Source organism: Triticum urartu, chromosome 3 (genome assembly GCF_003073215.2).
Source record: "Triticum urartu cultivar G1812 chromosome 3, Tu2.1, whole genome shotgun sequence".
Classification (NCBI taxonomy): domain Eukaryota; kingdom Viridiplantae; phylum Streptophyta; class Magnoliopsida; order Poales; family Poaceae; genus Triticum; species Triticum urartu.
The window spans coordinates 262,028,383-262,034,642 of NC_053024.1; positions in this window are offsets into that span (position 1 = coordinate 262,028,383).

Consider the following 6,260-nt stretch of genomic DNA (forward strand, 5'->3'; position numbering starts at 1 on the left):
TTCTTTGTATATGCTATTGTTTAAACGGGGCCCAACACGCCCTAACATCACCTTGGCGCCATCTGAGCGAACAAACATGGGTAGTCGAAGCGGGCCTTAATTGGGCTTGTCAACTAATTAGTTAATGCATGCTAATCTATGTGGGCTCATAATGGCCCAGATGGCCCAATCAACTAGGCCCGTTAGAAATAGTAGATTTTGTCCTCGGATGTTGGCTCATCGTAAAAAGGGCTCTTACTAGGTCGTTAACAGGTCGAAAGCTCGATAGGGCCGCAGTGATGGAGATGGCTTGCGGGCCTCTAGCATGCCAAAATAAGCATCAGTTTTGTCTCAGCCCATTCCCATGTCGGGCCATAAAGAGGCCTAAAGCATTCTGGGCCAAAAGGGGCCCAATGTACAACATAGACTTTTAACAGGCCGAAAGTCGGGTCAGGCTGGAATTGTGTCGTGGAGAATGTGGGCCATTAATGGACCCAAAGTCAGGTGGGACCGTCAAAGGCTCAACTGTTGTGTGGGCCGTTAATAGACTGAAAGACAAAACGGGCTAGAAATTGACCCAAGTACCGAATGGGCTGACAAAAGGCCGAAAGACATACCTATGGGGATATTGGCCCATCTCTTTAATGGGCTGCTAACTGGCCGAAAGAACTCGGGCCGCAATTGATCCCAAATACATAGGGTTGTTAACAGGCTCGAACTGACGATGGCCCGGGATGGTGTCAAATCTATAATGGGCCTTTGACGGGCCGATTTTGCGTAAATTGTATGGGTTGTGGTTGTGAATGGGCCAGACGCGAGCAGAACGGTAATGGGTTGGCCCACTTATTTTGACAGGCCTGACCTTTTAACCCAACTGCGCCACTGTTGGGCCTTGCCACATGTCGACGTATCATAGGCTCTCCTGTGCATTGGACGGCTGACATCTGTCGCGGCGGAGAGCTGACACGTGGTTCCTTCGGCCAATGAGAATTTTACACGTGGAAAATCGCCATTGGTTCGTGCTGTTATCAGGTTATCGGATCCAAAACCGGACCTGATAGCTTAATAGTGACCCGTTACGGTGGATGCCACGTGTTGGTTACCCTTGACGAAACCACTTCCATGACGCGCCGATTATCATCATGGAAGTGGACACTTCCGTGATGATAATTTAAGTATTGTAATGGAACACTTCTACGATAGCACAGGTATGACTATCTTGATTCTGTCATAAAATCGTCATGGATGTACATGCATGACAGAAAACGTAACCTACTATGACAAACATGTAGCATCACGGAAGTGTTTTTTTGGAGTGTAGATGAACACACATGGCAACTATTACTGCTTGCATGCGGCAAATATAGTGTTCTATACATTAAAATTTCTAAATATTGTCCACATTGCAACTGCAAAACTTTTGCAACTTGGCAAATACACTAGTGACCACATGGTATTTTCTATATATGACCGTACTTTAGTTTTTGCGTACTTCACATAGCAAGTATAGTAATTCATACATGGAAAATGTGGTACCCCTCACACGGGAATTTCTGTATTACATAGATGGCAACTATTTTTCTACAATTCATTGATGGAGAATACAATACCTCTCACATGGTAGCAACAGTAGTATGTATATGGAATTATTTTTTTTGAGAATGCATATAATGCAAATAGAGTAGCTCTCCCATGGCAGTTGTAGTAGTAGATACATGGAAAAATATCTTTTGTGAGACATCACCAATACTGTTGACATGCCTACCACATCACCGTCCGCTTTGCAAAATTGTCACTAACCACAAACCTAGCAGCTTCCATAGTTGCCTACGGGTCCCAACCTCCTTTCCTTGGCTTCTTGTGCTTTGCTTGAGTTTCTAACCCTGACTTTTATCTCACCTCCTTTGGGCGCCCTTTGGTGACGGAGCGTGGTGAGTTCCTGACTTGTGTTTGTGTGTTTGATGCTCTAGACCCTAATTCTGAGTTTTTAGAGGATGGCCTTGTGGACGTAGGCGCACTAGAACTGCGTGAGAATCTGTGTAAGACCTCCTCGGCCATCCTTTGTTTGATCCCATAAAGCTCTCTTTTTAGGGCATTTTTGTGTTTATCTGCTACTCTGGCCATCTCATCGCTCTTGCATGTGTCGTCTATTAGTTTAGCATAGTCCTTAGTCAAGACTGTGTGCCTCACGGAGTCCATGGTTGCCTCTCGTCTGTTCTCATGCACGGCCAAGACTGCATTCGATGTGTGTGGCCCTAAGGCCTCGTCAGCGTCTCAAGTCCATCGTTATCGTATGAAATGGCAGGGAAATGCTTTACCGCATGCACATCCATAACTCTAAGTATGTAGCAGCACACGATCCCATCCCGTTCATACTTGCAGCATTCGCAATAGTACTCATCATCCTTTATGTTGGCCCTCACATAGTAGTTTATTCCTTTGTCTGGATCCTCTGGTTCTCAATCAGACATTTCCCTGAGAGTACACACCTTGTATGTCCATTTGTCAATCTGATAAGCAGCATATGAGGAGGACAGTTTTATTTCTTCCTGGAACCTGCATGTTTTGTGGTCATTACTTTCTTTTTTATATATTTTTATAGTAGGCCACAAATGGCAACCATAGTAAATTCAACACGGCAAACAAAGCGTAAAACAGATGGCAAATATGGTTGTTTCCACATGGCAATTGTAGTTCATTTTATATGGCAGGCAAAGTGTGACCCACATGGCAACTGTTCTGGTATCTTACATTTTTTGCACATGTCAAACTAGCAATTGTACATGGCATATTATAGTAGGTCAAACCTGGCAATTATAGTAAACTCGACATGGAAAACAAAGTGTGGTACACATGGCAATTATGGTTGTTTCAACATGGCAACTGTAGCAAATTTTCACATGGCAAACATAATTTATTCTACATGGCAATTTTCTTGCATTCCACATGGCAATTACAGTACATTCCACATGGCAACTACAGTACATTCAAGATGGCAAACAAAGTGCAAAACACAGGGTAACTATGATTTGTTCTCCAATTGGCAACTGTAGTTCATTTTCAGCATGCATACATAGTTCAATCTATATGGCAGCTACATTCCATTACACATGGCAAACATATTTGTTATTTGTGTTACTTTGCAAAACATAGCATGTACCATGGTTCTTGCTTTTTCCTAGCCCTTTTTTTAATAAGTATGATGGTGAATGCATTCTGCAATACACGTCAACTACTTTTGTACGCGCATACACTTACCTGAAAAAGATTTTGTTCGTGTATATTTTGCTCATCTGCCTCTCCATCGGTTTGTACGTCAGGAAATTAGGTTGCTTAAGTGTTGTGTTCGCTTCTTGCTGCAGCTCCGCAACCAGTATTTTTTGCTGCAAAGCTATATGTTGCTTGGCAAACTGTAGCAATGAGTTGCCAGGGCTCACGTAACGCTTCAAAACAGCATTGAAACCTTCAATGTGTTGCATAGTTTGTAGAAATAGAAGCAGTGCATAAAGAAGGATGGCACCCAGTACTTCCGCTTCTCCCACTGGCTTTGAAGGGTTTCGTTGTCTTGAACTTGGTATTTTTTAATCATGGCCATCCAGCTCCATTCAAACTCTTCCACTGTCAAGTTGTAGTCCACACACAACTCGAATGCCTTATGTAGATCTTGACGGTCAGCAAAGAACGGTCTCAAAGTCTCTTCTGCCTTCCTTATAATATGCCACATGCAGTGCCTATGCACTGCAAGGGGAAATACTTCCTTGATGCCTCCACCAATGCTAAAGTCTTGGTCCGTTATTATGTTCATTGGAGCAAGTCCATCCATGCACTCCAAGAAGGTTTTGAACAGCTACATGTAGCCATCATTGTCTTCGTTCCATACAAGGCTACAACCAAATTGCAAGGACTTGTTGTGGTTGTTTATGCCTATGAATGGAGCACATGGCATCTTGTACATATTCATGAGATATCTCGCGTCGAAAGAAATGCAGTCACGAAAATGTTTGTAGGCTCCCCGCGCTGCACCATCCACTCAGTACATGTTTTTGACACGGTCCTCGTCGTCGAGTCTTATTCTGTAGAAGAAATAGGGATCCTCCTTCTCTTTCTCTTTGAAGTAGGCAATGTTGTCTTCTACGTCAGCTAACTTGCTTTCTCTGCGATACTTTGCCTTCAGGTATGTGAGATCTGCTGGTAGGTAGGGCAAGCTACTCATTTTTTCATCTTTGCTATGGATGAGGGACAGTATCTAGACCATTCTTGCAGTATTGACATTGGAATCATGCAGCAATTTTATAAACTGCTTCTCCTAGGGGTTGAATCCTCAGTGGGCGCTCAGAAATTTTACCAGGTCAAACGTCTTAATCATCTCATAATTGTGATCGTCGACAAACTCTTTGACAATGCACCAAGCTCCTTCCATGTTGAGCCTCATTCTGGCACGGCATCCCGTCTTCAAAACGACGCCTCTTCTGCGATCTGGTACGACTGGCCCATCAGCCTTGGATTTCTTATTCTTTATCGCCTTGTAGCATCTCAGCTCACCTCTATTGTACTCCCCGGTTGTTTCTAGTTTCCTATGGTATTCCGTGTTTACCGTGAAGCCATTGAATTTTGCATTACTCTGATACTCCCTCCATTTTTATATACAAGGCCATAATCAAAATTACAATTTGCAACTATACAAGGCCACAAACACTAATCGAGACAAAATTGATGGTGTTTGTCTCGTACTAGCAAAGGAGGACATTAATTATCCCTTGCATGTGCCTCATTAATCAACCAAAAGGAGTGAGAGCATTGCCTTGTTGTAGGTGGGACAGAAAAATATGCATTAATTAACACGACAAACAAAGAGACAACCTAGCTTGCAATATTGACTTAAACACACATTTACTTTTGCCTTGGTACATGTAATGTGTGTTTGTGGCCTTGTATACAAAAATGGAGGTAGTAATATTTCTTGGCATCATCAAATGTACTAAATCTCTGACCAATGTACGGTGGTTGAGTTTGCATGAATTCTGATTGTCCCTCTTCTTCCTCTTCCTGCATTTCATCATCATTTTCCTCATTCACTTCTGTATTGGTGACGTTTCTTCTATTTGTACATTGCTCGTGCCGGTGCACATAGGCCTGTTGGTTGTCGTTATTGCAACGATGGCAAAGCCGTAACAGTGACTTATGTCTGCATTGTTCGTGCTTGGCTGGTTGGCCTGCTCGTGGAGCGACCCTCATGGGTGGTCTGAGGTACCCGTAGCAGACGTAGTTGGCACGTTGCTGAGTGTAGTTGAAGCTCCTGCATTTTTTTATCGAGAACGTGTGTAGTCAGTACTTTGAGTGGCAACTTTATATGATCCCCATGGCAACTATAGCTAATACAATATGGAAACTGCAGTTGATCCCTCAAGGCAACTACAGTTTCCCATGCATGTATGGTGTATATAATCATGCATGGCAACTGCAATCGTTCACCTATGGCAAATGCATTTGATCACATGTGTCAACTATAGTTGTTAAGACATGGCAAATGCATTTGAAAATTGATGGGAAATACAGTTTGAAACAGACATGGCAAATGCAGCTGATAAGTCATGGCAACTGCAATTGAAGAGGCATTTTTTGTAAATATAGTTGATAAGTGATGGCAAATGCAGTTGATCAGAGATGGCAAATGTAGTTTACCAGACATGGCAAATGCAGATGATCAGACATGGCAAATGAATTTGATACATGATGCCAAATGCAGTTTGATGTCAACTATAGTTTTTAAGGCACGGGAAATGCAGTTGATAATTCATGGCAAATGTAGCTTGAACAGACATGGCAAATGCAGTTGATAAGACATGGCAACTGTAGTTGAACAGATATTGTAAATGCAGTTGATAGGTGATGGCAATTTCAGTTGATCAGAGATGGCAACTGCAGTTTACCAGACATGGCAAATGCAGTTGATCAGACATGGAAAATGAATTTGACAAGTGATTGGCAAATGCAGTTGATAAGTTATGGCAACTTCAGTTGGTAAGTGATCAGTCATGTAGCAAATACTTTGTGAATATTTTTTGACATATTGTGCATGCGAGCAATTTTTCATGTCTCAGCTGCGTAAGATGTTGATGGCAGGACTCCCATTGTGAGTTGGTGCCATGTTCTACATGTCGTTCCTGCATTTTACAAAATTTGTAAGTTTGACAATTCATTATCCATGTTGCTCTTATCGTTTTTATGAGTTTAGATATATTTTTTTGGTCTACTTGTTATCGTCACGTTACTTTTTCGCA